General features: G+C 29.4%; 1 protein-coding gene across 4 annotated transcripts in view; it reads left to right on the top strand.

Moving 5' to 3' along the window:
* The first annotated feature begins 1,897 nt into the window (after positions 1 to 1,897).
* LOC132920067 (uncharacterized) overlaps positions 1,898 to 26,399 on the top strand; it is a 62,896-nt gene continuing 38,394 nt past the window's right edge. Inside the window, exon 1 of one of the 4 annotated variants that reach the window (XM_060982117.1) lies at positions 1,898 to 2,374. The gene's annotated coding sequence lies outside the window, so the exon portion shown is untranslated. Of the gene's footprint in view, positions 2,375 to 22,746; positions 23,254 to 23,957; positions 24,155 to 26,399 lie in introns of those variants that run through there. The other 3 variants (XM_060982119.1, XM_060982120.1, XM_060982118.1) reach the window with 3 other exon arrangements.

Here is a 26,399-nt window from a genome sequence, read left to right as displayed (position 1 = left end):
GTTCCGTATACTATCAATTATTATAAGTTTTCACTAATGTTTCAGGAAATGTGTAAAAACTATTTAAAAAAAGGGTAACTATTAATTATTATTTGTAAATTTTTGCACAAACGATTCGTAAAATTGTGCGCAAAAAATATTGTTTTTTAGGTAAATGTAAGTAAAGTGGTTTTAATTGTGTGGCATTGGAATATAAAGATTAAAGGATAATTTATGGCCTTGGAATATAAAGAATAAAGGATAACTTTTAAATTTACTGATATCATGTTAACTGATAGCATATTAGTATACTATCTCGTTATTGGTGGTTTATATAGTAATTTTTGTAGGATGTCAACCAAAAATTGATCTAAATTAAACTATGCATAATTATATTCTATAAGTATAGTAAGATAAAGTATTATTATTATTATAAATAGTATTTACGCATATAATTCAAAAGCATAGAAACTCAGAACTCTATATATTATTTATCTCGTTTCGTGGCAGATTAAATTAATAAACAAATAAAATGATTATAACGGTAACTATCGGATTATTTCGAGTAAAACCTATTTATGTAAACTTAAAATCATAAAACTGACATTATTACGTTTATATTATATTATAGAACCGTAGTTTTAGTACGCTTAGGTACTATATGTGTTGCGATTAACGCAGACATCATTGTGGTTGAGCGTAACATGTCTTGAGGCTAGGTTAGGTACTAAATAGTTTATCGATATCAACATTTCATAGTCTGTTTTACATAAAAGAAATTTCGGTTTTTAAAAAAATTTGGAATTAAACATTGGCGTTGTCTAAACAAAGTCTATAATAAATCATAATACCTAGCTTGTGTGTTGATGTATCTGTACGAAAAACACATTTTCCCACTTTTATATACTAAGAATAAACAGAAATAAATTGGAACGTAGAAAAAACGAATGAAGGCTTAGAGTTATCGACATGCGGAGTTGGAAGTAATCGTTTTTCAAAACATCATCGATCGTCTTATTAAACAATTTAAGCCATAATTATTATAATAATAATTGATCATATTTGATATTTTGCTTTTGTGCGCATTGAACGCTTACATTTTCTTAATTAGGTGCACAATTTCCTTGCATTTTTACGAATGGCTCTCCGTGTACATTTTTTAACAAACAAAACAAAAAAAAGAAAAGGTTATTAGACCGAGTGGTACTTGGACATTTTCAAAACTCGTATTGGCGGTACTCGGTTATAAAAACGTATGTATATAATCTATATCGCATGTTATCGCACTCGCGATCAACAACCCCGTGTCCGGCCACACTGTATGTCGGTGTACTCAGCTGTCACAACCCCCTCGCTACGGGATTCCGCTCCCTGTACGGCGGGGTATACGATATATAAGCGTCGATATCGACGTGTTTCTCGGAATATATAGTATAGAAGTCGTCAAGGCGTGCAGTCGTCAAGGCGCATGTTCGAGCGACAGAAAACACGAATTGCACCATATGTACCCATCACGCTCTGTCCGTAATCGAATCCGGATGAGGAGTCGTATGGCGGGACGGGCCAAAACGGACCGGAAATAAAAAGAAAAAAAATCCGACTACGGTCGACGGAAAAGAAAATTAAGATCTAATTAACTCACGTCGTCGTCCGAGTGGATATAATGTACCGCTAACGTCGGGGGTGTCGCGTGCGCACCATTTGCTCCGGTCGTGTTTGTACGTATAATGTCATACATCGTGTCTTGTACACACGCACACGCCTACAAGCGGACACACACACGCACGCTGGCGCTTTCTATGCGCGAGGGAGGCTCCCGCACGTGCGCGTCGACGAAAACCCCCTTAGGAGGTTTGGTCGGGCGACTGGTGGGGGCAAATCTCGGCTAGGGACATTGCGCAGGAATGCGTTGAATTATGAACCGCTACACGCAAAAAAAAAAAAAACACATCGAGACGACTCCGAAGAGAAGGAGTAAAAATCGTTTACGATTATCGTAGTAAAACGCGAGTAAAAGGATTAAGGATTTAATATGTTTTGATAAATTTTTTTCGTTAACGGATATTGTATACGCAATACATAGTATTATTCGTTTTATTCGTTATATTGATTTATCGCCGTACGTTATTCTGTACGATAATTTTTCTGTTTTACATTAAATTGCGCGGTCCTTTGGAAATTCTAACGTTTCGTATTTATACCACTATTCATTGCTTTCATTTACGTCTTGGAGCGTATTATTGTTTCGATTTTTTTTTTTTTTATCACTTTATTCACGTGACAACGAGCCGTTCAAGTAACGTAATCATTTTACGAACCTCGTGTCTATTAACATAATTTATTTTATTATATACACACACACATACACTCGTGAACTGAACTTTGTCAATGGAAGGTGAGTCGAATGACCTACTAACAAAAAGCTTAGAGTACCGTAGCTGTTGTTTTGGTAGATTTAGAGTATGTTGAGGCATACAGAGTCTTAGACGACGATAAATTAGTGATTAAAAAGTAACCTAACCATTTATCAGTAGTATTAGTAGTATTATAGTATTATAGTAGTAGGTCATTCGTTAATGTTGACCTTCGAATGGGTATTTTCATCTCGCCCTTCATATTGTGTGTATACGAAATCTGAAACTTCCGCGTACGCGGTCAACTATTTATATTATTATAATCCACACGTAAAATATATAATTTTCCTTAGTATATATTATATATATCAAGTACCGTATATGTTTACAAATTAGACCAAAACCACAATATATTATTGGCTATTGTATTGCGATTGCATTAGAACTATCTCGCCCGTTATTGGGTCAATAGTGTGAAATCGGGTCATGTAATAAGAGTCACATTTCAAAAATTCAAACAATATATATTATTCATATAATTTTTACTAATCCACTCTTATCGATGTCTTCTGAAATAAATGTTTACATCTATTTCATGTGTCAGGGCTTGCAAATCAATGTAAATATATATTATTTTATGTGCACACGTATTTGCATCAACTTTAAAGTTGCAGATATCGATACATGTATTATGTTTAAAAATTACTATAAAATTTACTTGTATACGTACTTGCATAAAAATGATAATTTTATATCATCACTGATTGTCGATTTTCTTTATCTCTAAAATGGCAAGTGTGTTTATGTGTTTTCAACCTTGGTTGTTCGGCGAGTTGTTCAATTTTCCTCCCGAATATATCACTAGAGTGCGTTGGTATTACGTAATATTTTCTTCCGGTGGAAACTATATTGTATCACAATAGTTTTTAAAGTTTTTCGTTAAACTAACAACCAATAATTTAAATATCGTGGAAGAATACAGACAAAGAAGACCTCGTACTTGACACTTGTATAGTTTTACTCGCTTTTAATCAGTAGTCAGTACCTGTAGCGTCGAGTTTTTATAAACTATGATATTAAATTAGAATACAATAATAAGATTACATTCGAAAGACGATGTTTCAACATTATTTGATTAGGTATACAATAAATTTTATAAAATAAAATCAATAAATGTACTTATACAAAAATGATGCTTAAACGTTTTAAATAACATTTTATTTGAAAGTACACAATTTATGATAAACCTATAAACGCAATAGTTACAATAGGTCAATAGCTATACATTATGTATTCTCTAGCAATTGGATTAACATGTATCTATAGATAGAATATATATGTTATACTACTTATACTTATTGAATAAAGTAAACGTTCAAAACAAATATTAATATCGGATATTTATAAATTTATGATGCACCTTCATAGGTGCAAACATCTATGAATGGATTTGGATTAATATTGATTAGTATAACACACATAATTTACATCATGCAATATTTTTAACCGTAATTAATAATAATATATTGTTTGATGTTTTGGGTTACAGGAAAATATTTATATTATCATGTATGACAGTAGTCCTAAATTAGTAATTTATAATTTAGAAATTAGTGCATAATAATTATGGGCTTTACATTTGTTTAGTATAATATAGCACTTTCAAAATAATAAAAAAACAATTACAATAAAATATATAATATAGGTACCTACTCCGACATACAAACACATGCTTCTATTATTTCAATAAAATTATATGATTTTTAGAACAATATAATAAACCTAAATTAATGTTTAAATTGTTTATAAGAAATTTCTTTGATAAAATTATTTTTTATTGCAAAAAAAATAAAAAAAATGAAATTGAATAAATTCTAAAAGGACATAAAATGATGCGATCAAGATTAATTTTAATTGAAGAAATGACATCTTATATTATAAATCATGTACTTAATATAGTTTTTTTTATATGAAAATTTAATAAGACTAAAAATAAATGAAGAAAGTTAAATCATTTCACCTAATTAGATCAAGTTTATTAAATTAATGTGTAATTAAAAAATTCGATTTTTTTTTTAGCATCTTATTCCTTCATTTTAATTTTAGTTAAAAGTAATTACCTATGGGAAAACGTTTTTCTGATTAAACTTATGAGACTAATACTATACAATCTTAGTCATTCAAATTGAATTTATTTCTTTATAAGAATATAGTATATATAATACTTAAAATACGAGTTATTATAATTTAAATTTGAAACAATAAAAATACTTTTGTACCATATTAAATGTTTAGATTATGATGTAGTATAATTTTGTTTTACAATATATCAATGTTAAAACAATAATACGTAATTATATAATTAATTCTTAGTCAATGAATTATGTTTTGAAAAAAATAAGATAATATACCATATTAAGATTTTATTACACATAGATTAAAGTAAATAATATGATTCTACGGCATTTTAATTATAATAGGTTTATTTTTATTGTGTTATAAACTTATAAACATATTTATCTACAAGGTCTTTCAAATTGTGACTATGTAACATTTTTTAGCATTATAATATTCTGGTTATTATTTATATCTATAAAATGTGTAATTAAAAATAAAAAATGTTTTTCCATAGGGTCAAAGTGCTCAGAAATGTCCATGTTACATTGTTACAGCATTTCATTGAAAATTTTTAGCATTATTCATCGTACTAATAAATGTTTTATTTTATTTTTTTCATAAATATTAAGTATATAATTTTTTAGTCAAGTTTAACTCCGTAGTAATAAAGCTATGACTGCGGTATTTTTAAATCTAATTTTATCTAATTGGAATTTTTTCTTAATATCATTATTTTTATAGTTTATTTTTTATTTAAAACAAAATATTTTTTTTTTGTTACTGCTAAAATAACTTTGAAATTCAAATAACTAACTTTTTTTAAATGCAATGGTAATCATTTTAAGTTGATATACTTAACTTAAGTTTTCGACTATTACGCAACATATTTTATTGAACACTATAATAATAGCAGTTTTCCGACATATGCAGAAGTTTAGTTTTTTATTCAAATTGTTATGAATATAACAAAAGTATTTTTTAAATGTACATCCACAATGTCATTCAGTAACTACTTGTTACTACTTAAATATAAGTATAATAAATATTAAACTTGTATAGTTATTTTCGTTTTCCATTGGTGATAGGTCTTCTGCATAATACATAATAGTACAATAAAATGTATATGATGATAAAATGCTTTTAAAATCGTTTGCAACTGTTTAAATCTTGTATAAAATAAACTGCCAAAATCAATAATTTTTTGAAGAAATTCGTGGAATATAATCTCAAAATACTTGTTTTATGTAACTTACGTTAATTGGTGTCTAATGCCAAGATTTACGGAAAAACAACATTGCTTTAATAGTGCTATGAAATAAGAAATCTATATTTCGGAAACACTTTAATAATGGCCGTGTGAAATAATATTTTACAAAAAATCTTTCGTTTTTAAATGATTGATAATAAAATATGTTATTATTATGTGTACCTTACTAAATAAATGTTTAAACGTTATTTATTAAATATAATAATACGCAAAAATGTAAAATTCTTAGGAGGAAAAAATTTTATTGGTAAAATGAATAAGTTATGAGTAGTTAATTCTATATCGAATGAGGTAGATTTGAATTAATGGCTAAAAAACGAAGAAATATACTGAAAAAATTATATGTTTTAGTTGATCATAATATAAATATATAATTCAATACTAAATCCGAATCGATATATATATATTTTTTTATCGTTATAGGAATTATATAATATATGCACATATATTTATGTATTAAGTGTATACTGAGTGTATGGTATACACATTATACACTGCATCTCGACCAACTAAAAATTGAGTTTAGGAAAGAAAAAAATAAAACATTTTTATGTAATTTATAAAAACCCCATAAATTGAAGAAATATTAACCTGATTGTTTGCAATTCAAATGTAATTCACTTAATAGGTTCGACACGGTACATTAATCTTTTTTCTCAGACTCTTAAACAATATTAATTATATTTATTATATAATATAATGGTATAATCCTTTAATATATTTTTAAATTTTATTGAATAAGCTATTTAATTGATTAATTTTTACGCACTAAAGGAATTTTTAATTACAGACCCGGATTCCATGACGAATTCTTTTCAGTCTAAATTTGTCTTTATTTTGACTTGGCACATAGTTGATATTTCTTATAAAAAATACAACGTCTAACCGTATAATTGATTTATTGAGACGCTATCTTCGAAATATTATAAGCACATTCTTTTAAGGTTATATTTTTATTTGATTGTTTCTATATTTTATTTGGATACCATAACCACTGTGGCACTGTATACCTACCCTGTATTTTATACACACAATTTAATACTTAAATACAGCATAAAGATTTTTTCTCATATTTTTTTTCATTAGTCTTTCAAATAATTTAATAGGTTTGGGATTTCAAGTACTTACGAAGAGCGTTTTTATAGAACATCTGTTAATTCTGTAAATTATAAGACATTAACAATTGACTCAATAAAATCGTCACATCGCAAATAAAGTGCTTACTCCTCTATTTACTATAGGACAGGTATACCGTATACATTTGGTTGGCATATTAAATAAATATTTTATTATTATATAAATATGTATTAAACTGTATTGGTTCATACAATATATATTTTTTTAAATATAAATATAAAATTATAAAACAAAATTACAGTAAATATGGTCCTTAAATACTTTTAATTTACTTTTTGAAAGTATTAAAAGACTGTGAATTTATTGTTCTTAAGAAAATTTGTTAAATTTATCTGTTTTATAACCATATTTCATAGTAGAAATATTACGCTCTCTAACGTATAAAAAAGATAAACAATAAATGGAACCGGAGTTCCACTCAAAATAATTTCTTTTGGTAACGATTTATCATTACTTTGACATTTATAATAATAATATGACATTGTCTCACACCAAAAAGAACGAAATAAAAAACTCAATTAACAAATATTTAGTGTAGGGAACTTTAATGTGTATAACATCTTATAACTGCCCCCCCCCCAAAAAAAAAGCTGTGATGTGAGATACAAAAGTTGTGCCAACGTGATAAGTGAATTAATTTAAATTTGTAACACTGTAATCAATACAGAAAAAATTTGCAGTAACCAGAGCTCTTAATGTTTCTATTCCAAGCATTTAACTTATTTTATGGTCAACGTTTGCTGTATAGTGTATACTATATAATGTATAAAGGTAATACTGTGTTTTAGTATTTGAATTGTGCATAATCGTCATTCGTCAAGTTATTCAAAATAATTTATTATACAATATTAAGTAAGCAAAGTCTAAACACTCTAAACTCTTTTGTATTGCATACTATACCTAGTTCAGAATCTAAAATGTAGGTAATTATAAAAATTGTATATTATAATGAATGTCTATAAATAATAATTCAAATAAGTAAAAAAAAAAAACATACAGACCTATATTTACTGATTTAAACGTCTATTTCGAACAAAATATGGGGGTGTGTGAATACAATTTTTTATTCGTTCAGGAAAAAGGATATTTATTTTTAACTTACTATACAGTATAACCTGGGGTATATTATTTTAACAGACGAGTAGACGACCTTAATAAACCGTTAGAGAGGAAAAAAAAATGAAAAACCACTAATACTTGGCAATATTCGTTGCACACGTACCGGTACTTATAAAGACCATCATCGTTGTCCCAGTTTGCTTATATAAAAGCGACGAGTTTATGATATTATTTCGTGTCGTCTCTTTATTCGCAGCACCCTATCTGTAAAAATATCCAACATTTTTACCATTTTATATTTTTGTTTTTGAAAACGTGTTGACATCGCACAGTACTAAAACGAACTATAGAATATCTATCCATACGCGTTCGTGTCCACATGTAGTGGTGTACTGCCGTACTGGTGTATATATGTATGCGTAAAATTTGACCTATATATAAATGAAAACAGTTTTTAGCGTTCCCAAGGGATCTACGCGATGTTTCTCGGGAACACCCTTCCTCTTCGTTCTTCTACTCATCCCTATCATCATCATCATCATCATCCTATAAAAATCGCTATTTTCAAATCAAGCGATTTGCTGATGCGTGGACTATGTACACTGCGTACAGAGTGCTTTATAAAGCATATTCACTCCATAATATAAGTATGTAAAATATTACAATTAAAAAATGATCATATCTAGTTTTAAAATTGAAATTTTATGAAAAAACAACGCAAAACATGGATAATGTTTTTTACTTAAGTTTGATAATATAAGTTATTTCATTTTATTACTAAAAAAGTCACTTGTGGGTTATTAATATATTTATTAACTAAAGATTATAGTCTATGGTAATAGATTTAGATGATATTATGGAATCTATAAATCATAATAATATATAATGATTAGATAATTATTGTATTATTTTATTTATAAATTTACATTAAATTTTATAAATTGTAAAGATTTTTCAAGTTTAATAAGTTCTTAATTAAATATTATCACGTATATTTTATATTTTATTAATTAATTTTATCTTTAGTAGGTAAATAATAACTCAGAAACTTCAAATCACTTATTCAAATGTATTCGAAGAAAGAAGTTTATACCACTACAGAATCCTCTTTTAATGTTAAAAAAGTAAATATGGTCTTTCAGTATTTTTAAAAATTCTGGAAACAAGAATTAAAATCACTTCATTATAGTTGGATTATGAGCGTTCTCGATGAATCACTCTGTATGCGGCATTGCTATATATATAAAAACAAATTATAAAAACCTAAGTCAACGAATATCGTGCAACACGCGAATTCGGAACACTGTTGTCCACCGTTATAGTAGTAGTAATAATAATGATAATAATAATAAAAAATGTCCCTTGGGGATAGTCGTCGTCAGTGGTCGATGTTGATTGCCTGATCTGATCCGGTCGATTTCAAGACATATTAATTATTTTCAATCAGTGGTTATCTCAATAACGAACAAATGCTGTTTGCCAAAAGTCTTTTAATTCTGGTCCAGTCTTTTACGAATTAGAGAGGTAGATAGATACAGTATGAGTAAAGTAAAGTATAATGAAATAGTTTTTCTGGCTGAGGTAGTCATGACTGACAAAACCTTTTTTTACGTTTTTCGATGTCGCTTCAAATCTTTCTATCATTTTCATAACAGTTTCCTATGTAAGTTTTTCGGACTATTAATATTTTTGGTTATTAAATAACCATTTTATTTTACATTTAAATTCACAGAATATAACTAGGAGGATAGTGAATAATAATAATAAAAAAAAGAATAGTAAATTATTGTTAATTTTTTTTTATATTCTATATACTTTATAAATTACAATATTTGACAATTATAATAATATTGCGCAATAATTTATTTTTATTGTTTTGAATGTGTGTTTTATAAAGCGCACAATCAATAAATATTTATTTGTAATTTAAGACACGAGTGTTGTATATGCTTATAAGTTATATTAAAGGTGTGGATATTATTATTAACGTATATTTCAAGGTTTTTCCTCTAATATCACGTGTAGTGTATACGGTCCAATATCGTCCACTCAGTACGTAAGAAAACACCATTTTCTGTAAGTACTAAATTTCTATGTCCGTGAAAGCATATAGTGTGACATATAACGTCACTTTTTTTTAAGGGGATTCAAAACAATTATTTTTATGTTGTCTAACACCTTTATTATACAAGTATTTATATGTGTTATATTTTTATTGTTAGATTGATCTAGTGAAGCAACAAGAATTTTAAAACCAAATTTGAATTTATTGTCATATTTACCTGCAATAGACTTTCTTACTTTTTCAATCCTAAAAAAGTAACAATATTATTATAAATCATTGTTTTAAAATGTTTGCAGAAAAAATCAAAAAAATTGGAAATTTAGTTTCAAGTAGATTACAATAAATTTAAATAATGTTTTCAGAATTCTTACAGCTTTACTAGATCAGTTGGTACGTTAAAAATATACCTCATCTAACCCTTATGTTATACGAGTGTATTTTAAAAATGCAGAAACTCACTGCTTGTATAAATCACTTAACTTTAAAATATCGTTGGACAATATAGATTTTTTTGTAAACTTCTTGAACTTATTAATCTTACGTAAATGTAATTTTTAGAAGTTTAAAAAGGTTGGTTCATACCCGGAAAATGTATCAATATCTGTTAACTAAAATTAACGCAAATAATAGCCGTTTATTTGAGGTACATATCATATTAGTATAAATTTGCTTATTTACAATTAATATATTAAACGTTATTTTGAGCTCCATTTCAACAGCATGTACATTTGTGATTTTTTGAATTTTTATATATACATTATTTTGCGGATAATTTGCGTGATTTTGCGGACTAGTTTTCAATTTTTGCGGACAAATAGTTTTTTAGCAAATCAAAAAAAACGGTTGACATGCTGGTGAAATGTTGCAAAAATTAAAAAAATTCGATTACTTCACTTTTTAATATATCATCATTTTGCGGATAATTCGCGTGATTTTGCGGACTAGTTTTCAAATTTTGCGGACAAATAGTTTTTTAGCAAATCAAAAAAAACCTTGCAAAAATTTAAAAAATCACTTACTTTATTTTTTAGTATACCATCATTTTGCGGATAATTTGCGTGATTTTGCGGACTAGTTTTCAAATTTTGCGGACAAATAGTTTTTTAGCGAATTAAAAAAAACTTTGCAAAAATTTAAAAAACCACTTACTGTATTTTTTAATACACCATAATTTTGCGGATAATTTGCGTGATTTTGCGGACAAGTTTTCAAATTTTGCGGACAAATAGTTTTTTAGCAAATCAAAAAAAACCTTGCAAAAATTTAAAAAATCACTTACTTTATTTTTTAGTATACCATCATTTTGCGGATAATTTGCGTAAATATTGTACTAGTTTTCAAATTTTGCGGACAAATACTTTTTTTGCAAATCAAAAAAAAATTTTGCAAAAATTTAAAAAACCACTTACTGTATTTTTTAATACACCATAATTTTGCGGATAATTTGCGTGATTTTGCGGACAAGTTTTCAAATTTTGCGGACAAATAGTTTTTTAGCAAATCAAAAAAAACCTTGCAAAAATTTAAAAAATCACTTACTTTATTTTTTAGTATACCATCATTTTGCGGATAATTTGCGTAAATATTGTACTAGTTTTCAAATTTTGCGGACAAGTAGTTTTTTAGCAAATAATACTATTTTACGATTTTGCTGACTTTTCAAATTCACTTGACAAACATTTATCATATTATAATTACCATATAAAAATTATAATTTTTACAAATCAAGCAATATTTTCCCAAAATTTAAAAAAACTGATTAGGTACTGTATTTTTTAATACTTTTTATAGACATGTTATTATTTTGACTACCAAAACCTGCATACTATATTTTTGCAAAGTTTTTTTTAATTTGCTAAAAAACTATTTGTCCGCAAAATTTGAAACCTAGTCCGCAAAATCACGCAAATTATCCGCAAAATAATGGTATACTAAAAAATAAAGTAAGTGATTTTTTAAATTTTTGCAAAGTTTTTTTTGATTTGCAAAAAAAGTATTTGTCCGCAAAAATTGAAAACTAGTCCGCAAAATCACGCAAATTATCCGCAAAATAATGGTATACTAAAAAATAAAGTAAGTGATTTTTTAAATTTTTGCAAAGTTTTTTTTGATTTGCTAAAAAACTATTTGTCCGCAAAAATTGAAAACTAGTCCGCAAAATTACGCAAATTATCCGCAAAATGATGATATTTTAAAAAGTGAAGTAATCGAATTTTTTTAATTTTTGCAACATTTCACCAGCATGTCAACCGTTTTTTTTGATTTGCTAAAAAACTATTTGTCCGCAAAAATCGAAAACTAGTCCGCAAAATCACGCAAATTATCCGCAAAATGATGATTTACAAAAAAATAAAATAGGTGGTTTTTTAAATTTTTGCAAAGTTTTTTTTTATTTGCTAAAAAACTGTTTGTCCGCAAAAATTGAAAACTAGTCCGCAAAATCACGCGAATTATCCGCAAAATGATGATATATTAAAAAGTGAAGTAATCGAATTTTTTTAATTTTTGCAACATTTCACCAGCATGTCAACCGTTTTTTTTGATTTGCTAAAAAACTGTTTGTCCGCAAAAATTGAAAACTAGTCCGCAAAATCACGCAAATTATCCGCAAAATAATGTATATATAAAAATTCAAAAAATCGCAAATGTACATGCTGTTGAAATGGAGCTGAAACTTACTAATACAATATTCCAGTATAATATAAATTACACTAGGTTTCTAACTAATGTTCTTTAATCAGGGGCTTGTATACAAATGTAGTAAATAATATAAGTAGGTACACTATGTATTTATATGTATACATGATGTAATAATTATTAACTAGCCCCTAGATAATATTGCCTATTACTATAATTCGTATTTGATTTGAATTATAGTCATAATATACAATATGAATCGTTATTAATAGAATAATTCAATTGTATTCAAAATATATTTGAGAGTATTAAATATCAAAATAAATAATAAGTAACAGTACAGAATTGCATACAATATGATTGCACTTGAAATAGTATTTAAACACTAACTCTTTATTCTTTTTATTTTATGTTTTAAAATAACTACAGATAGCCTATAATATATATCTACTAATTACTAAAATACTTAGGTGGGCGATTAGCGACTTCTTCTAATATAATAATTGCGTTTTCTATACGACAATACAATGAGACACTTGTAATCTATGTACATACTTGAAGTTTTTTCTATATTTTATTTAACATAGTATTTACACATTTATTTTATTTTATATATTTTAATACTTATATATCAGACTTTTTAAAAAGTGCTAAATTAGTAAAAATAAATAATAAACAATTAAATTAAAAATATTATAATATATGTGAAATGTTTGATATTTAAAAACGGTATCTAGTTAAATAGACTAGGGATTTTATTTTCAAATTTTACAATGATCAAATAATTTTCATGATTAACTTATATCAAAATGTATAAATTACACTCAGAATTTGGTAATGGAATTTTATTTATTCAAGAATAATTGTATTTACGTATTTATGTGTTTATGTATAGTTCTATAAAATATATTACATTTATTGATTTGTAATGTTTGATTTTTAACGTTTTTGTCATTCAATTCCTCTCAACCAAAACTGATTATTTAAGCGTTTATATCGATTTAAACATAATTTGTGCTGTAGAATAAATGTATCTAAATTTCTATTGTTCATAGTTTCTACATCCTTCCAATATATGTATTGAACATCGCCATAAATACATCGACTGTTGACTAAATGGTATTTGAAATAATCTAGATAATATAATATAAAAACAAGAAAAAAATAAACAAATAGATACACGTAAAATAAGATACTTCAAAAGTATTCATAATAAAATAAAAAAGCAAATACCATAATAATAATTCTAGTGCCTACAAAGTAGTAAAAAATATAAATGGCAATGGAAATAACAATAAAAATAATAATAACTTATAATTTTAAAAGAATGAACAAAGGAAAAATCAAAAATGATGTTATATACACAAGAGGAAAGAGCTAAGTGAAGTTCGCAATGGCCATTTATAACACAATTTGTGATAATATTCAGTAAAAATATAAAATAAATTGTTTCTTAAATCATTTTTTTATTTATAAATAATTATAATTTAAATTAAATTTTTTCTATTAAAAATAAAACTGTTATAATTATATTTAATTCTCGAGAACCTAAAATTAGATTACGTTAGATTATATATTATTTATAATGAGAAACTTATTTTGCCTAACGTATGTTTACTTATTTATATCATAATTTTAATTTGATGAAATTTTACAAATCAATTACCAATACTGGGAAAACGTAATAACAGGAGACAGTGATGTACATAAAAAGCCTATCCATAACGCCGTATATATATATACTTAATACTTAAAAAGTTATAAATTATAATGAAATAATATAAATGGTAGCGTACTTAGATTATCTATCATCGCTACAATGTAATCATATTTGTATAAAAATATCATGTCAACATAATAACTGTATAAATTATTATATTTAATAGCACTATATTAATTTTATAATTTTAAGTTTTATCAGTTTTATGAGTCAACACAATAAATCAAAATTTTATTGATATATCAATACAGAAAACGGTAAAATAGAATATGATACATTACTAACGGCGATTGTTGAGCACTTGAATTTTACAATCCATTTAGTTATGTTATATAACTAAACATAAATAAAAATTTGTTGTGATGGTCATCTTGCTTGACCCCCTGCTTACGTCTTGTGTGCCACAAATTCTGTGCATATAATCTTTCATCTGAGCCCATAAATAAGCTTTTTAAAGTCACTGTCATGCTTTATCGTCGTTATTATTACAAAAGATAGGGGAAGAAAATAATTTAACGTAATATAATATAAATAAAAAATAAAATTTAACACTAAACATTCTGAATATTATGTTTGCATAGCACACAGTACATAAAAAAATATATTCTACGCTAACGAGGATATAACACGGTTGTCACTTTTCCATCATATTTCATCATAAAAGAGTTTTACGAGAAGGTCATTTAAAATAAGAATTTGCGGTCAATAAACATAAAACTATAAAGGAATCAAGACAAAAAAATAAATTATTATTATTTCTGTTCGTGGAGCACAAACGAGTTGTTCAAATGCTATTAAAATGATCGACGATTCTCATCTTTGCACTGTAACCAAAAGATACGAGGTATTTAATGATTGAACCATATTATTGATTTTTAGAAATATATATAAGTGTGTATAGAATAATGTTTAAATGTTTAAATATTCTTCATAATTTATTTTTGAATATTCAAAGTTTTTAATTGGAGACTATTTCTTTGTCTCTTTGTCTCTTTTTTTTTTATCAAAACTTTATGTTCGACATGAATTATTGTTTTAGTTTCAAAATGTCTTATCTGTGAGGGAGTGGGGCAAGAATCGTGTGAAACGAACACCTGTTCACGAAACCCCGAATTGTATTTTTTGAACGCATCTAAATAAAGGTATACCGTTATTAAATATTACACAAAATAAAATATATAAATAGAATGAAGTATGTATAGTTAGTAGCTGCTATATAGCCAGTAGGTTATATTTATTATTTATTATGAATCCACAGTAACCGATGTTTAACCAAAGAAATTGTATTCATCAAAGGCATAAGTATTATGGGCACGTCGACGATAATTCAACTGTCGCAAGTTGTACAGGCGGAATTAATACAGCCAAATAAAAATAAAACATAAATCGAAAACAGTGTAATAGAAATTTTGTGCGTAAATCACAGTTACAATCCTGTATGTCTTTGTTAATAGCTTGTGTCTCCTTCCCCATCACACTTAAAAAATAACACAAATTAATAGAACACGAGTTGACCTATATAATATTTTAATACCGTAATTATTTTTAATCAAGTGCAAAAAAAAGTAAAAAAACATTTATTAATCCGATCTTTGATCTGGATTTTTATTTTTATTCTACCATTTTATTAAAATGAAACGGTGTAACTAGATTATAAAATCGACAACGGATAACTACTGCGATTTCCTTTTCCCGATTGTAAACTGCAGTAAGCAACAGAATCTAGGCAGAAAGCGTTTATTCTTATTTATCATCGTATCAAATTAAATTAAATTGTATACTTTATTTATTTTATTTTATACATGCATTTTATACTTTTTTACATATTAATTAATAACTTGTATTCTAAAACTAAACTACATAGGTACATTTCAACATCGTTCAATACAATGTAGTTACACCGAAATTTACGGTAAAATTATTAGTAGTATAGGTAAAGAGAGGGTTAAAATTTTAAAATACCTAAATATTCAAATTAAGTCAGTTCTCGATTGTTTGAACAAACATTATTACAATTCCATGATAGATAAAATTACAAAATTCTTTGTATTTTTTTGTTTTGTGAATAGATATTTAACGTTTGGAAACTATTTTGTGCTTAAAAATTTATAAAATATTTAAATTAAATACATAAGAAATTTATGTTTAGGTATAATTAATTTCTACATTGAATAAACAAAAAGTTCAACCACTTCGATAGGTAGTCTGGTTGTAACTACCACGGTGATTAAAGGTCAAATATCTTATGTATTTAAATTTATTTTAAAGTATGCTACGGCTGGTGGTTTTGTTATCGTTCACACAATATTCGCACAAGCTGTTTGTGGAAATTAAGAAATTTTTTTTTAGTCAAAATATCTACCTTAACATTGAAATATTCATTAATATTATTTTTGTTATAAATCTATCCACCATTTTTTATGGATAAGATTCGTAAGTAAAATCTAAATTATTAAAAGAATTTTCAGTCATTTTAAGGGTAATAAAAAGATTTTTTGGGGAGAGGGGTTGTATACACCAATGTGTTGTATACCTCTGTAAGCTGTAGTCACCTATTATTATGCAACTGTGTGTGTATAGTATATATTAAATTTAAGCTGCACATCTATATTTAGGAGTGAGGGGCTGGTATATTCGGTAATTAGTCTTTAAAGTCCTAAAAAATAAAAAATAAAATACTAAAATAAAATCCCCAATTTTATACACACACGTGTACAGAGCAGTGGGATATAAAAGGTTATACATAAAGTATTGTACGTGTACCTATCTACATAAATATCCATTCATATAGATAATTGTGGATTATAAATTATATACGCGGGCGTTTTACCTAGAGTGGTAAAACAGGAATATAATAACACTGATGAATGTGACAGAAAATTAAATCAGAAAATGCGTATGGGTCAAAAACAACCAGTGAATCGACAAAGACGGCTCTAGTAAAGTTAATGAAAGTTGATGAAATGTACGATGGTCACACTAAAATAATATTTGAATGTTTAATTTTGACATAGTCATACTACGTTGAATAAAAAATGTAAAAAAAGTTTTTTATAATAATTGTAATATGGTATTATTATTATTATATTATATTTTGTACAATATAATAATTTATATCATTATTTAAACATTATATATTATATATCGTAGGTGATGGATTATAGTAAAAATTCTATGTAAAATTAAAAAAATAAAAATATTAACTACGCAAGGATAATACATAAAAATTAAAAATTTACATAAAAAAAAATATAAAGTAAAAATATTACATTAAAAATTGTTTTTTTTATGGTATGACAAAATGACAAAATATGTAGGTCCGAAGTTCTAATTACACTTTTGTGTGCAACTTTCCGCGGTACTTACCTATGTTCTACTCAGAGAAACAGTACTAGTTGAAAATTAAAGAATGTCTCTTATTATATATATATATATATTATGAAAACGTGATTTAGACGAAATCGTCCATTTAAGAAGTCATTAAACAAATTTTTACAAGGTCCACTATTCTATTATCGTCGTATTAAAGTGGCCGCATAAGACGTACGTAGAATTTCCACACACGCGGCACATCCTAGCCTAAATAAAACGAATATTAAATAATTAAAGATCACCGTTCACCATATTTTGATGTCTTGTGTTGTAAAAATGTCTGTGGATTTAAAAATTGTAAGCTATATTTTGTTAAAATATCGAAATATCAAAGATGATGACAGGATGTACACATACTCGTTATATTATATATTATGTAAGTGTCCGTTTCAACTCGACAACCGAAAAAACGGTGAATCGATATTCATTCGACGACACGAGTTCCTTATCAAATGTGATGTAGAAAAAAGTCTGTACACAAGTACAAGTATGATGATGATGTATAGTTATCAAATACAAGCGCATATAGGTAAAACCTATATAGGTATACATTATTGCTATCGGTTTGCCCAAGAATCTAGATAAAACGCGTGGGAAAGACGTCGGGTCTTTGAGTATTCCGTATAACGTGATGTATGCGCAGCAAGCATGTATGTAACACGCGCAGAGGCGACGACATCGTCGGCACTCGTGTGGACTACCGTGACACAAGAAAAACCGATACGACACACGGCTCCCGCGGCGGCGGCAGGATCGTTCACCACCGTAATTTATGGAATCACTTAATCCGCGACGTTAATGGACTGGCGCGACGACGCGCGCGTTCGATACAGCGTCCATTAATTCGATTAGAACGCGTCGACGTCGTATTAGCAATACACACACCCACTGCACACACATATATATTATATTGTATGCATTATACACTAAAGCGCGCGCCAAATAGTCGAATTCGATGTGTGTCCTTTTAAAACGTTATCGTTTTCACGACAAGCTTAGCGTCGCGCGTATACATTATATTATATTATATAGTTTGTAGTAGCGTTCTGTGATCACACGTTTTTCTGTGGGACGCGTAACGTATGTCGATAGAATCGTCGAGAAAAAACGACGGTTTTTGCGATTTATATACATTACACTTAATATATGTGTGTGTGTGTGTGTGTGTGTGTGTGTGTGGTTTACTTTGCGCAAATAGGCTTTTCTCAACGCCGCTGTACGTGGATTAAACGGAAACGAGTTTTCCATCGCCGCGAAAAATACAATCGATTCGCTAACTGCTGCGGCTTTCTTTGAAATTATATGTATGAAAAAAAAGCAATCCAATATCGTTAATTCGTTCTCCGGGTACGAGAGTCAGTCTCGCCGTTTATGCGCTACACTATATATAATATACATTATGTATTATGCACGCGATTGCCTGCGATGTGTATGGACCATTGGTTTTATAATATATTATAAAATCAGTTGGTACGGGCGGACAGATGAGGACTGCGGTTCATCAATTTCCTCTCGCGTTTCGAGTAAAAAAATGAATTGTACACGCTATTAGTATAAACGATGAGCGTGCGCATAGTTACGTGACGACGACGATGAAGGGGTGGCATTTCCCGAAAGTAAAAAAAAAAAAAATTAAAAACGAAAAAAAATAAAGTAGAACGACCGCTGTGGACTACGCCCCGAAACCGCACTCATGTAATAATAATAATAATAATAATAATAATAATAGTATCCGTTGCCCGCCATGTTCGTAAATAAGTTAGGTGGTACCTGTGGTAACTACACGTGTTGCAGTGGGTGTCCGAAATCGCCGTTTGGACTTTCGCACACGTGCGTGTGAATTTTCCCCCGGGTTTTGACGGCGCCGGTACTACAGCCGTTCACATTGTTGTACGCCGGTTATGATGTATTATTATTTTTTTTTTTTTATGTATAATTCCGCATTAATCTCTCGGAGGCGTCCATCGAGTATCGATCGATTTCCCGTCACGTGCGAACGACAACGATTCCTGCACGGTGTCCTATTAATATTATATTATGTGTATCGCAAGTAGCCTATACACCGATACAATATATTTATCTATTTTAACCTGATAATAATATATTATAAACGTACGTTTCTATGATGCTATGGTGAAAATAAATTCGTTGACCCAGCGTCGAGGCCAATTTAATGGGTAGAAAAAACTGCGTACGGTTGCGCGTACTGTAGGTATGTTTAACGGACGTACCTTTTTCATAAAACTATTCGGTATCGTCATTTTCGTGTGACGTTGGCACGTCGGGAAATCACGAATGAATATGCTGCTTATATGCGGAGTATAGACGAAGATGGAAACGTTAGATAAATATTATTGTGTAATAAAAGGTCTCACTATTTATCACTGATAAAGATTTTATTAGCTGACCGTTCGGTTACACATGATAGTCATGATACATGAACAACACTGTTTTGTCGGGTAGTGGAAAATGTGTAAAATATAAAAAGAATCAATCGAAATAATTGCGAATACGGTAAAGACTTGGAATTAGTTAAGTAAATATTGATTTATAATCCAGCAAAAAAACGGAAAAAATTAATAGATGTACACAAATTATACTTATAGTATACCATTTTATTCATTAACAGTGATCGTTTCAAATAAATTACATTTTGGGTGGTCATTATCATATATGATAAACATATTAAATACGTGAAAATTAACTTAAAGCAAATGACTTAATTTTAATAACAAGCCATAAAATAAATTAGAACCGAGCGTAATCAGTCATGATGATGGCAATAACTGCGAATGAATACGAAAATCCATTCCATAAAAACGAAAAATATTTATTTTAGTATTATAATTCTTTCACTCAAAATTGGCCTTCTTCTTTTCGCCCAATTATCAATGACTATTTTTCTCTTTTTGATCAATAATATTATTATTATCATTCTTTTCGCTCAAAGTTTGACGTTCAACATTTCGGAGGGAAATATGAATCAAAATAATTAATTTTAGACATTTAATTATTATTTATTATTGCTTAGGTATATTTTTTCATGTTTATACAAACTATTTTAAGAACAAAAAAAAACGATTAGGTTTTAACTAAAAAAACTAATTAATACGAGTCGTAGTGTTTTTAGACAGTGACAACATTATTTGTATATAAAATAGTAACAGCTAATGAACGTGTGTCATTTCACACGTTCTTTAATTAAAGTTTTTATTGTAATTTTCTACCTTTATACGTATGTACGTGGTTTTCTGTAATTCAAGAAGTCCAAATTGTTGTTTATATGAAATTAAATAAGATTCAATTATATCACTTTCCTTAAGATAGGAAAAAAGACAGAAAAATAGAAGAACGTTAATTCAATTCTAACGATATAATCGAATAATATAATAAAGGAGAGTCAACTCAATATGAGCTTATTAATTGTATGACATTTGACTACTCAAGTAAGTACCTACCTATAATTAATTTTTTTTAACGACCTCATGACAAATATAAAATACTTAATTACTATTAATATTATATAGTATTATAATGGCTATTTTAATGAACACAAACATCATAACTTTTTTTATGTTTCCCAAAATTTTGAACGTAAAACTGTAGATAAAAAGAATATAATTATTATTATTATTACTAAAGAAAAATGTTTCATCAGATTTGGGCAAAAAGAGGAGTCATATTTAGACGATAGAAATTCCGCCTATTATATCATATACGACGAATTGTGTTTCCAAAAAGGAAAATCGTACTCGATCGTAAGTCTCACCTAATTTAATTGTTTTCTACCACGTAGAGAATAATATAGTACAGCATAGTATAGTGTAATACATATATAGCATCATTCTACAGTATCTAATTATCTATATGTGTATTATGTACTGTCTATACCGTAAATTTTATACGATTATTATTGATCTCGTACATTACACAAATAGAAGTTGCACATACTGCACTGCTGCAGTGGTTCATATACATATTACACGTCGACTAATAATATACTATACATGTATACATATTATATTTCAATTACCATCTATAATTTTCATACGCACGTGTATTGGTAATAATAGCATTACTGAGCGTTGTTTGCGCGGTGTCTGCAGTGTATGATGAAATCAACCGAATGCGGACGACGGAAACGTACACCGGAAGAGGGGGTGAAGGGGAACGAACAAATTACACGTGCTTTACACAAAAGCTGTCACCTCCATTTGTACGGCGGATCACAGTATAATAAGTGTCCTATACACATAGAAAACGCACACACACGACTTTAATACGCGAGCATATTATACAAAACCTTTGGTGTCGATGAGACACCGTGTGTTGATCAGTCGTCACACGAATGAGCCGAAGGGCGCGATTGGACGACTGCAGAGATGTATAATATTATATAAAGACGACACGAAATATCCGTAGTGTGCCTGACGATTTACATTGAGAAAAGTGCGTTGATCTCATATCGAGTTTGGCGTGCAGCAGCGTCCCGCGATGACACAACCACACGGTGTCGGGTACAATAACGCAGTGCTTCGTACAAAAATCTACTGTCATTCGGTTAATATTTTCATAATATTATATTATTCGCTGTGATGTTTGCGAATCTCATCACAAAACGTCTAGACCTATCGCCACCGCCTACTCCGCGGCGGCGACGACGACGTATAGACAGTACAGTAGTAGCGTCGCGTCACGAGGAGGTGTGCATATGAGGGCGTGTGTGTGTGGGGGGGGAGGGGAGAGTAGGTTTTTCTTAAAAATTCTAATCGGTATACGGTCGGCGAACAACCGCAACGCGGCGAGGCTTATAACAAAATAATAATATGTCGTCGTCGGTCGACGAAAAAATAAAACTAAAAACTCGTCGAATCCGCGGGGCAGGGCAGCGGCACGAACGAACGAAAACACGACGTATACCTTGTGTGTGTGTGTGTGTGTGTGTGTGTGTACAACCGAAGTACCGAACGTAAGGCGCGTGCTCGGATCACCACACCTCGGCGGCGGCGGCGGCGACAGCGATACGCCGACGGTATCCACCAAACGCGCAGTCGGCGCGCATCGCCAGCGGTAGAAACCCTCGGGCCGCACTCGTCTTCGAGTATCGCGGCGCGCAACACGCGTTCACAGGTGTAGTATATTATAATAGCCTCTGCTCGTCCGCGATTACCGCCGACACGGTCAGTCCGCCCACTCGCGGGACATCATAATAACAATAATAACATAAACACGCGCGACACTCGCGGGGCGATCTGCGAAAAATATCGTTAAAAATCGGATAAAAACCGCCGTGTCCATCACGGGGCGATACGCCGCCGTAAACCGTTTTCGCCGACGTTATATCGTAACTGTTGCTCGGCGGCGCTCGAAACTACCTGTTGGACATACGCCGCCGCCGTCGACGCCGCCGCAGTCTTCCACCGGTTTTCCGCGCGATTCGTATAATATATAATTTTCGAGTTATCATGGTCATGCGTATTATGTAAATCGGCGATCCCGCGATGACGCGTACTCCGATTTCCGGTCGTTCACGTCGCCGCCGGCCGTACGTATTACCGTATACAGTATAACAATATGATATTATTATTATTATTATTGTTGTTGCACTATATAATAACAATAATAATAATATCGTGTGATGATGTCATCGTTACACGAGCGTTGCGTAATATTATAACCACCGACGTACGGTCGTATGGCGATATTATTATTATAATGTCGTCGTACGTCACATCGTTGGTCGTAACGAGTCATAACGCGATTGAGTTACGACGCCGTATTTTTGTTTTTCAACCTCTCCAGAGAAATCGTCGGGTTTCGGGGTTTTTTTTTTATGTTTTGTTTTTGGTCCGACAAAAAGCTCCGCAGTCTGACGTTTTGCCGTAACCCGCGCGTGTACATCACCAGGTCATATATACTATATATATATATTACACTATATATGTACGTACGTGTTCGGTGTAAACATATTATATTATACACACAGACATGACGGCGGGGATCGGGCGAAAACACACAAAGCGCAATGCGAGCCCCGCCGAACGAAATACAAAAAAACACGCAATGTTGTTATAGTATTACGATCGTCTCGCTCTCTGCTGCCGCCGCAAATGCCGCCGGAAACGTTTCCCTTACACGTCTTATACCTATATATATACACACATGTATGGTTTATCTGCGCCTGACACACCGCGTATAGAGAGGTACATATATATATTTATATAAATATATACTTAGTCGTTACGTCCGGTCGTGTTTTTGACGGGAAAACGTTTAGACCGTTTATGTATGTATGCACTATGCGTGTGTCCGCGACGACATACGTATTAATGTAATAATTATATTATTGTTGTCGGCGTTGTCGCGCGTCCGAAGAAGGGAGTGCGAACGACGTCTGCCGCCGATATATTTGACGGACCAGCTCCGCGATGTACGTCGCAAACCAAGTGAGTAATATTCTATACGTACTTATGGAAAATAAATATTAATAAAACACTCTACGGGACAATATATACTCTCGAATACAATACGTATCTATAGGTCGTCTATATAAATACATTATGTACACAATAATTTAGTCGTTCGATCGTATCGTAAACAATAGTTTAAATGGTTCGCATCACTATATTATATGACATACTTGATAATAATATTTTTGGAGAGCCTCAAATCAGGAAATCGGAAATCGGTAAATCGTTTGGGTCCATCGAAATTTAATTTAAACGTTTATCCAAAGAAAGTAAAGTCAACATGAAAAAATAAAAATAAGATTAGGAGTCAGACGAGGTTCGTCCGCAGCCCACCAATTTGGTGACCCTGGCATAGGGATCGTTTGGGGCGTATAAAAAATTGAACCGTACACTACACTATTCTCACGCATCCGACACGTACCTTGTGCACACACGCCAGCCGGTGTAATATAATATTATTGTTTCAACACGGCACCGCCACCACACGTATACATAATAATATTACGCGCATCTATTATACTTACATAAATTTCTATTTTTTATTCGTGACAATTTTACGCTGTTGAATTAAATATGGAATTTTTTAGTGCGAAACGCACCGAAACATATATTGAAGGCGCCGACGATTTTATTACTGCGTATATACGCGGCGCCGGTAATATAGTCATATGTACATGCGAGGATATAAAACATACACTGAAGATAATCAATGTATGCAAATTATTATTGCGAATCGAGATGATTTTTTCGAACAGTAATACATATCCGACAACCGGAATTGATTACTTGATGTACCTATATCGCGACATTTGAATATATATATAATAGTAACGAGTCATCGCAGTTTAGAATGTTTCTGATACCTAAGTCATAAGTCATAACAAACGTTTCACGTATCCAAGTGTATGGATAATTAATTTATATGAAAAATCAAAATCAATTTTGTATGTAAAATTGACATTTTTTTTGTCAATATAATTTCATATAACGCTAAAAGTGAAAATATTATAGATCTATTTTTTTCCACGAGGAATTACTTTTTGATAATACCCAATTATTATTAAAATATAATTTGTAAGAATGTGCAAATGTATTCGAGTATTTTTATTAATAATTTAAACATCTGTTCATTAAGCTGAAAAATTAAGTTTCACATTAGTGTCAAATATAATAGATATTGATTTAATGTTTATTGAATTTATTATGTTGTATTCAACTATAATTTTATTTCATAATATTTTTTAACGAAGTACGTCGATTTATAATTCTTTAGTATGCAAAAGTGTGTTTGTCAAATGTGACAATTCAATTTCATTTTTACAGATCTATAGTGTAAATTTAATGTATTATTATTATTATTTTTTTTTGTGTAATATAATATACATATATTATATAAATACTTATTATATGGCTCAATAGCCATATATAGTATATAGTCTGTACACTTTGTAAAAAATGGATACGAAATAATGAATTTACTAATCGATAACATGATGCGCTTAAAAATGCTTTTATTATTATTGTGAAAGTACACACAATTTATTTTATTTACTGTATAAACCAATTAAATATTATTGAAATCACATATATTTTTTCAGAAATATTATTTCAAATAACAAAAAAAAATCCATTATTGTAAGTCTGATTGATTATATAGAATGTTTTTGACGTAGATAACAGCATGTTTTATTCATAATAAAACCAAATTAATTATATATTTTGTACAACAATTATTATTATTATCTTAGGGTACTTTTCCAAACTTTGAGCAATTAAAAAGGTGACAGGTAAAAAAATAATATGTCGATTTTTAATGAACATCGTGTGTGTGAAATAATTGAATAAAGTGGTTTTATTGTATTAAATAGGTCGGGAAAATTGAAATATTTTATTATTGAGTTGTAGACTCTCACCGGTTAAATAGTTTATAAAATCAAAACTTTGAAAAGTGTGTTATGGAATCGTCCGACGTTTTTATTAATCCCAATTAAACTTGTTGTACCTGTTTTTATTATAACCAATAATCACGCATACATATAATGGATATACGGGACAATATCATAATTTAGTCAATGAATTAAAATAGATCTGTTAGAATATATCTTAATTACCATCTGATATGCAATAAAATAAAATTATAACCACGACATATTATAGAATATTTGATCGGTAGACGAAACAAAATAGAGTTAAACTACGACGGAGTACAATTTTGTAATAT

This window comes from Rhopalosiphum padi, chromosome 2, assembly GCF_020882245.1.
Source record: "Rhopalosiphum padi isolate XX-2018 chromosome 2, ASM2088224v1, whole genome shotgun sequence".
NCBI classification, from domain to species: Eukaryota; Metazoa; Arthropoda; class Insecta; order Hemiptera; family Aphididae; genus Rhopalosiphum; species Rhopalosiphum padi.
Note: the sequence above shows the minus strand (reverse complement) of the source record. Positions and strands in the feature narration are given on the sequence as shown.